The sequence below is a fragment of the Zootoca vivipara genome, chromosome 16 (genome assembly GCF_963506605.1).
Source record: "Zootoca vivipara chromosome 16, rZooViv1.1, whole genome shotgun sequence".
Lineage (NCBI taxonomy): Eukaryota > Metazoa > Chordata > Lepidosauria > Squamata > Lacertidae > Zootoca > Zootoca vivipara.
In genome coordinates, this window is record NC_083291.1 from 21,538,577 (window position 1) to 21,548,501 (window position 9,925).

The following is a 9,925-nucleotide window of genomic DNA, read 5'->3' on the forward strand; positions in this document are numbered from 1 at the left end:
AAATCCCTGTTCAGAACAATATGTTGGGGGAGCTGTAGAATAATGGAGGATTTGTGAACCTATAACAAAAGAGCAGAAAACAGGGTCACTCCGCCTTCAGCCCAGAATGACCCTCCATCTCCTCTAAAAATATATTGCCCTTTGTTTGTTTTAGCTCACTCTGCCCAGTGCAGATTTCCTAATGCTAAAGGTTAACATTAGGTTAGTTCAAGTACTGAACTTGGTGGAGTGTTGATGGCTAGAAAGCTCAGGAAATGGAAGGACAGGGCCTGGCAACAATTTGCCCTCTTCAATATTAGCTGCAATAACACCCACCATCTGCAATATTAGTTGTCACATTATGCAGCTGTGCAAAGAAACAGACAGATAGTTAGGTCATGTATCCACAGCAGTGACCAGACAAGGAATGACCGCTGGCAGGAGCGCAGAGAGGTGAAATGCCATGGTGCACCTGTACCATAGCAGCACAACAGTTTGCCTTCCTCTCCCCACCTGCAATAAAACATGTCTCTCCTGTATCGGTTTCTACAGTGGCAACAAACTCCATAACTCTCCAATAGTTTGACTTCACCCCTGAAGGTGCACTCTTCCATTGTTTCCCAAGACAGATGCCAGCAACAAAGAAACTGCATTTATGTCCACACTACTTAGCCATAATAATACACTTTACAAAACTACAAGGAAGAATAAAATGGGTGCAGTTGTTATTAATTACAAACAGTACTACTTTTTAAAGTAGTGTTGAGCTTTTGACAGCTTGCTGCTTTGATAATGTTGTTGTTGCTTTATCTATTACTTCTTTAATGGGACTGTAATTCTGCTTCTTTCATTTATTTTACCAATAATATGTCTCTGAAACACATCCTTAGTATTTGTGGACATTGCCACCAAATGTGCTATCACCAGTTTTTCCAGCTTGATATCCTTCAGATGTCTTGGAATACAACTCCCATCAGCTCCAGCCAGCAAGGTCAGTGGCTGGGGAATCATGGGAGTTGTGATTCAAAACATCTGGGACTGAACGTTCTTAAGGGACGAATAGAATTAGGTTCCTCATATAGAGAGCCTTTTCAAAATCTCCCCCGTCAGTGTTGCACAGTACTGCTGTGGTCGGCTTTTATTGCAGTAATGCAAGCGCAAATATAGGTACACAATAAGTTAAATGTTGTTCCTCACTATAATTTTTGTGAGTCACAACTTTGTCCTCTCAGCTGTTTTTATACTCCTCCCATTGTCTCTTGCTGGCCAGCGTATAGGCTTTCCAGCTGGCGTCATAAGATATTAACTTGCAACTGACTCAGAAACTTTTATAGTGAACAAAATGCGGCAGGGTGGGTAGGGGAAGCAACAACTCCACCTCTGTCAGGCCAAAACATGGGAGGGGATATGTTACTCTAGCCCTGAATTCCAGGGTGGGCCTGGCCTGGCCTGCTCTGGGCTAGAAGCCCATAACCACGAGGAAAACACTGAGACCGAATTAAGAGCAAACGAGACTGCTAGGTAGGCCATTAGTCCAGCATCCAGCGTAACAGCATTTTCTATTCCTAGGCAGAAGAAGCCAACAGGATGTGACACTGAGTAGAGGGAAAACATCATCATCATCATCATCATCATCATCATCATCATCGACAACAACAACAAATCCCACAGACAGTGGGAACAAATGTTTCTAACAGAATTTACAGGCCCTGCTGGCATATAAGTGAATACCAAATTAGTTAGACCTCTGGGCTCCAGAATGCATAAAAAAACAAAACCCTAACACAAAATCCCAGGGAGAAAAAACAGCAGTTGCAGGGCATCTGCCCCTTGTGCATTTTTAATATGTGTACATGTCCTATTGCTATGTCTGGTAATAAATACAAACCAGGCAGCTGGAAACATTAGGGAAAAAAATCAATCCTCCAATTTTTCAAAACGGGCAAAGCTTTTTGGGTGACATAGGGGTTGGGAGAGTGTTATAAATTTGTACTGGGCCAGAAAAACAATATTTGGCACTGGTCCTCTGACATCCAGTCACCCTGTGCAACCCACTTTGGTAAGAAAAAGCAGCTGACTTTATCTGTTCCAGCAGGGAACAGAAAAACCAGGCCATATCTGGAAGCCTATTCTGTTTCTGCTAATGCAATCTCTTTGTTGTAGCTAAATACAGTCATACTTCGGTTTAAGTACGCTTTGGTTTGAGTACTTTCAGTTTAAGTACTCCGCGGACCCCTCTGGAACGGATTAATCCACTTTCCATTACTTTCAATGGGAAAATTCGCTTCAGGTTAAGTACGCTTCAGGTTAAGTACGGACTTCCAGAACCAATTACACTCATACTTCGGGTTAAGTACGCTCCAGGTTGAGTACTCCGCAGACCCGTCTGGAACGGATTAATCCACTTTCCATTACAGTACTTTCAATGGGAAAGTTCGCTTCAGGTTAAGTATGCTTCAGTTTAAGTCTCCGCGGACCCGTCTGGAACAGATTAATCAACTTTCCATTACTTTCAATGGGAAAGTTCTCTTCAGGTTAAGTACAGACTTTTGGAACCAATTGTGTACTTAAACCGAGGTACCACTGTAGCCCCATGGGAATAATTTATATTTTATTCTCTTTCTCTTTCTCTCCATTGCTATGAGCAGAAATAAAACACAGCACATGATCTTTATATTACTCAGCATTATTTTATTATTACCTCAGGCGACACACACAGTTCTAAATCACTTCATAGGACAGCAACAACAAGAATTTGACCTGTCATGTTTGGAAGGTCCAGCTCACTGAAGGCAGCTGAGGCCGCCGTGTCTAACTCCGATGTGGTCACTTGATCCCGTGAGCACGTGGACCCCAAATGTGATGTTTGGCACTCATAGACCACCTTACTCTATTGCTACTGCTGCTGCAGCAGGTTTGTAGCATATCAGAGGAGGGCTTCACCTCGTGCAGCCAAGCGGCCGTCAAATAAGTCACAAACCAATTTTAGACTTGGTCTATTGAAAATTAGCAGCCACTGGTTATTTCTCAACATAGCTCAGCTGCCGAGGAAACCAAGTCCCTTCACAAAGGGCAGTGCTTGGCGCCACTCAGCAGCCCTTTCATTTTAGCAGGTGACCTATGGATTAAAGTACCCCGAGTGACAGTTGCTTGTGCTCTTGGCTGTAATTTGAAACACACCATTAATCAGTACCCACAGCAAGGAGAAAGGTGATAAGTTTTAATGTATCTATATATTGTCTCTGGCTGTCTTTTGGCACATCTCGTTCCTCTCACCTCTGCACAGGACTTCTTGTTATCAAACTTTGTCACTTCTCCCATTATCCATACACGTAATCCTCTTTCTTAATACCCTTCATCGGCTCCCTCTTCACTTCTCTATCCAGCACAAACAAAAGTGAATGTGACAGATCCCGTGAATTATGAAGATTTAAAGACAGTAAATGCTCTTATGCATTATTAAGTCTTAAAAGGAGTAAATAAAAAGAAAAAAGGGTGTGCATGAGGAAATGCCTCTGTAGCTAATAGGCAGAGAATGAAGATTACAAACAACAAAATGGCAGAAGAGAATAATAATAATAATAATAATAATAATAATTTATTATTTATACCCCGCCCATCTGGCTGGGTTTCCCCAGCCACTCTGGGCGGCTTCCAACAGAAGAATAAAACACAATAATCTATTAAACATTAAAAGCCTCCCTGAACAGGGCTGCCTTCAGATGTCTTCTAAAAGTCTTGTAGTTGTTTTCCTTTTTGACATCTGTTGGGAGGGCGTTCCACAGGGTAGGCGCCACCACCGAGAAGGCCCTCTGCCTGGTTCCCTGCAACTTGGCTTCTCGCAATGAGGGAACCGCCAGAAGGCCCTCGGTGCTGGACCTCAGTGTAGGATTGCTACAAAGCTTCTAAACAGGCTATTTGTGTTCTAATTTTGTATGTACAGTGGTACCTCTACTTACGAATAACTCTACTTACGAATGTTTCTACTTTTCTACTTACGAACAGAGCTCCGCCCGCCATCTTGGTTGCGGTTTAAATAGGATTTTTTCTACTTACGAATTTCTAGATAGGGCTGCTTCGACTTGCGTTTTTTTCTCCCAATGCATTCCTATGGGATTCGACTTACAGATTTTTCGACTTACGAATGTGTGTTCGGAACGCACTAAATTCGTATGTAGAGGTACCACTGTACTTTGTTTTAAAAAGTACAAACAGAAACATTATGACTCCAAGCCATCAAAATCTGGGCTCATGGTTTGTCTCCCCCAAATTCCCACAAGCCATAAACCAAGAAAAAACCTTGGTTGCAACTTGAGGTTTCTCTGGAGTGAGACAAAGCACAAAACGTTGTGTGGATGTCACACTATGCCAAATCATGGAGAAGTGCAGCAAGAGTAGTACTGGGAAAGGAGCATTTATAGCAGCCACAATTTTCTCTCTGGGAATCCACACATTTGGCTCATTTGTGCTAAGCCATTGTTTGGCTCAGCATTGCATGTGAATGTCTTATTTCTAGCATCTTCACTGCAACAACCATGCTGGCAGCTGCAGGTCAATCCCTTGTGTTTTTACGCAGAAGTTAGTCCCACTGACTTTAATAGAATCCCACGTGAACATCAGAATGCAGCTTTACGGTGCAAACCAATTGGCCTGTTGAGTTCAGTGGGACTTACTTCCAGGCGCTGGGAGTTACTCCTCACTGGGTAGGCAGGAGTGTAGTCTTAGTTGTTTAGTCAGGATGGGAAACCTCAGCTCCCAGATAGCTCTCTATCTGGCCTTGTTGGACTTTGCCCAGGATACACCCCCTCTTCTGCTACACCATGCACCTACTCTGCTTTGCCCCCTCCTTGAGTACTTCTACTGGGCCAAAATGTGTCCTTGATCATGACTCTTGCTTGTCTGAAGATTAGAGAGGCATGTGTCAGTGTGTGTAGAAACTGGACAGAGGTAAAATTTACTTTTGTGGCCGGCCCTGCCTACTTTTCCCTCTGGCCCGGCCCACTATCAGCATGTGGTTGCGGACGGTAATGTGGCCCTAATTTGAAAAAGATTCCCTACCATCTTATAGAAAAAAGGCTGAGCTCAGAACTCATAAAATTATTTTCCAACCAGAGTATCATATCCCTGGCCAGCAAGTGGTTTAATAGGAAAGGCTCCTTTCAGGGGAGAATGGGAAGTTGTTGACCATACTACCCATCCTCCAAAATAAAATACTAGCCCGTCCTGTTGCCATAACCATCACACTCATCATACAGGTGAAACTCGGAAAATTAGAATATCGTCGAAAAGTGCATTTATTTCGGTAAAGCAACTTAAAAGGTGAAACCAAAATGTGAGATAGATGCATGACATGCAAAGCAAGATATGTCAAGCCTTTATTTGTTGTAATTGTAATTATTTGTCATTAGGCGGGTCAATTATAAATGGAATGTAATTAATGAAATGTAATAGCGATGCCAACAAAGGTCCGTATAGTTAAAGCTATGGTTTTCCCAGTAGTGATGTATGGAAGTGAGAGCTGGACCATAAAGAAGGCTGATTGCCGAAGAATTGATGCTTTTGAATTTTGGTGCTGGAGGAGACTCTTGAGAGTCCCATGGACTGCAAGAAGACCAAACCTATCCATTCTGAAGGAAATCAGCCCCAAGTGCTCACTGGAAGGACAGATCCTGAAGCTGAGGCTACAATACTTTGGCCACCTCCACTCCCTGGAAAAGACCCTGATGTTGGGAAAGATGGAGGGCACAAGGAGAAGGGGACAACAGAGGACGAGATGGCTGGACAGTGTTCTTGAAGCTACAAACATGAGTTTGACCAAACTGTGGGAGGCAATGGAAGACAAGAGTGCCTGGTGTGCTATGGTCCATGGGGTCACGAAGAGTCGGACACGAGTAAACGACTAAACAACAACAGCAACAGCGATGTTTATTTTTGTATTTTTGTAACTATTTGTTTTATTACTGTGGAAAAAGAAAGCATTTGCAAAAATTAAAAGAAAAATTAAAAATAATAAGTTGCATTACTGAAATAAATGCACTTTTCGACTATATTCAAATTTTCAGAGTCTCACCTGTATGCCCCACTTTTCTGTGGGTTGAGTACTTCTCAGGAGGACAGATTTGGCTTGGTGGCCTGAAAGGATTAGGCACATGCTCACGCCACCCCTCTTTGGCTTAAAAATCTTCAGCGCCTGCATTAATGAACGGAAATTCTATGATTCCATGAATGCTGAGCCCCAAATGACAAAAGGGACAGTGGCAGGTTCCCATGAGTTTGGAAGATCTGGCACTCTTCTGAGTCTCCTGGTGCTTGCACACTTCCCAATATGAAGAGGAAGAATACATGCAAGAGCCCGTGGAACCTGGCTCGCCACTGAATGTCACCCTGTGGGGATGCCCCAGAGAAGTATTTACTTGGCAGCAACAACAATGGGCCTTCACAAACTGCGAAAGAAGCAGAGCTCAGACTCGCTTATTATACCGCTGTTTAATGACTCTGGAGCTTGGATAATTAAACAGGCATTGCTTTCCTCCAGAAGGCTGGTAAGCTTTGCCTCAAGAATCCAGGATCTCTAAAAGGGTAAGTCAGCATGCCTCTGCAGTTCTCGGGGGCCGCAGAGTTACTGAACCTGTCTTCTAATAATAAGCCAGCATGACAGTGTCATTGACCTCAGTGGCCACAACCCAGCAACTTAGTCATCATAATACGCCGGCCCCGCTGAAATCCTGGGAAGTATAAAACATTGGGGGGCGGGTAAATGAAATGAATGGTTAAGAATTTAACAAGACCTGCCCTGAATATGCTCCATTATAAAGCTGAAGAAGGACGTTCAAAAAGTGGGTAAGATTTTCCCTGGCAGCTGCTGCTTTGGTACATATTCCCCCCTGTGAGGGACAGGGGATATCGCGAAGTCCCTCCCCTCCTGAGTTCCAGCCCATCCCCGAGCGCAGGGGAAAGCAGGGAGAGTTCCGTCTCAAGTGGGGAAGCAGGAAGTGGGGTCCGAGGCTCAGACAGGGTAGCGGAGCCAGCATCCCAGGTGGGACAGGAAGGGGGAAGCAAGGGGGGCAGACCTGTCCCCCCAACTCCGGAATTACGCAGAAAACATAGGGGGAAGAGGATGGGTCTCTCCAAGTTGTTATGTTGGAGAAAAACGCGCCAAACGCCATTCGGAGGTTCTGATTCAAGCAGATAAGATGTGTCTCTGTAAATAGCACTGCCTTTAGCACTGTAAATACGCAGCACCAATAAAAAGATAAAATGCAGAGCTGTGTAGAGTCGTTACTCTGAAGTAGCCCACTCCGGCCACTGTGACACCCCCCTTCATTTATTATATTTAATTCCACATATAAACTGCAAAACATAATAATTTTTTTTTTACTTCCCCTCCCATTTTCCATGATGTTTTTAATTTCTCCCCCTTGCTGCACCTTATATTCTCTCTTCTGTCATAACCAGCATACCTCCTGTTGCTCATAGTTCAAATCCTGCTCACAAATTCATCATACTAAAATTATTATTTTTAATATTCCGAAAAAGGTTTCCATTCTTCCACAAAGAGTCCTCATTAGGTTCTCTAATTTTTGCTGTTAGTTGTGCCACTTCCACATAGTCCATTACTTTACATATCCATTCTTTTGTGGGAACTTCTTCTTCCTTCCATTTTTGTGCATAGAGAATCCTAGCTGCTGTCGTTACATACCGTACATACGGTTAACAGCTCAATCATTATTATTATCTATTTTTTCTAAAAAACCAACTTCTGTCACTATATTCCCTAAGAGAAGAGCTTCAGAGGTGTTTTGTTTTGCTTTTAGTATAATCACTTTGAACATCTTTTTAAATTGCTTTGGTGGACTTTTTATCCTTGGTTGCAGCTTCTTTCTCTCCTTCAGTAAGTCACACAGGTTACCGTAGCAGATGCCCTCCAAGTATTGTTGGTCTACAACAGGGGTAGGCAACCTGAGGCCCATGGGCCAGATGTGGCCCAATCGCCTTCTAAATCCGGTCCACAGACAGTCTGGGAATCAGTGTGTTTTTACATGAGTAGAATGTGTCCTTTTATTTAAAATGCATCTCTGGGTATTTGTGGGGCATAGGAATTCATTCATTTTTTTCTTCAAAAAAAATGGGACGAGATGGTTGAGACAGTGTTCTCGAAGCTACGAACATGAGTTTGACCAAACTGCGGGAGGCAGTGGAAGACAGGAGTGCCTGGCATGCTCTGGTCCATGGGGTCACGAAGAGTCGGACACGACTAAACGACTAAACAACAACAACAAGAACCACCACATGGTCTGAGGAATGGTGGACCAGCTCGTGGCTGAAAAAGGTTGCTGACCCCTGGTCAACAACTTCCACCTACCCTGTCCATTGGCTACATTTGGCTGAGGGTGAGGGACTCCCAGCAACATCTGGAAAGAACCATATTGACTACTCCTGCCCTAAGGTGATTAGGGAACATGCAGTTAGCAAGAAGAGTGGTTTGCATTATGTAGCCAGTAAGATTTGGCAACATGATTGCATCACTGAGGGCAAATGAAGTCAAATGAGAGAAAGGGGGATATAAACAAACAAACAAACAAACACGAGTGGTGCATTAGCACTGCAATGAGAGAATATTTTCCTCCCCAAATTGCAGAAAAACTTCCCTGAAAAAAAACCTAAGTAGCTGTGGTTAAGCCCTACAATTTAATGTTCATGTCAGTTCTGTTTGGCCAGAACAGACAGTACATTTTTTGTGGGGTTGTTGCATGCTCTTGAGCTCTTGCTCATTTGAAAATATGGCCCCAACCATGTCCTTGCAGAAAATCAATTATATGCAATATAAGAATTTACCATGAAGTAATCATTTCAACAAGTCAGTATTGCCATATAAAATCATGACTGCTCCAATACGTCATTGCAGTTCAACAAAATGTACCGCTACTATTTTTGCTACAATATTGGAAAAACTGGAATGTGCTGTGCACATTCAAGTTTTTAATATCCTTGAACCGACCTCATCTAATTTCATACGTCACTTTAAAGCAACTGATAACCCAACATTGCTTCCCTATTTTTAAATTGACTTTTTAAAGTTGCATTGAGCTTTTGACAACTTGCTGCTTTGATAATGTGAAATATTGTTTCATTCTCCTGCTGGATTCTTTTAATTATGCCAGAATTACTTCTTTAATGGGACTGTAATTCTGCTTACTTCATTTATTTTACCAATAATATGTTTCTGAAACACATTCTTAGTATTTTTGGACACTGCCATCATATGTGCTATCATCACTTTTTCCAGCTTGATATCCTTCAGATGTCTTGGAATCATAGCTGCCAAGTTTTCCCTTTTCTCGCGAGGAAGCCTATTCAGCATAAGGGAAAATCCCTTTAAAAAAGGGATAACTTGGCAGCTATGCTTGGAATACATCTCCCATCAGCTCCAACCAGCAAGGTCAGTGGCTGGGGATCATGGGAGTTGTGATTCAAAACATCTGGGGGCTCCAGGTTGGGAAAGGCTGTGTTATTATGTCTTTCCTTGCATGACTTCATAGGCATTAAGATGCATCTACATTAGACTGAATGTTCTGAAGCTTCTGTGGTACAAAATGCAAGCAAACTAATAGTTTATAATTTTCAGGTTAATAATTTAATTCCCTGTGTTTATGAATATTGTCATATATTTTCTGAGATAATTTCTCCCCAAGCCTTTCCCCCCATCTATTACACAAGGAAGCCTTCTTTGCGCAGTTTATTTATTTTATATCTATATACATAAAATGTAAACTGGGCATGGGGGTGGGTGTCCACTTTTCTCCGAAACCGCTTGACCAATTACGTTCAAATTCTGACACAACATCCAAAGCGAATATGAGTGACCATATACAGGTTGCGTAGACAGATGTCACACCTGGGCCACGTAAAAGTCCCCAAACCCCGTGTTCCAGAACTCACACATCAC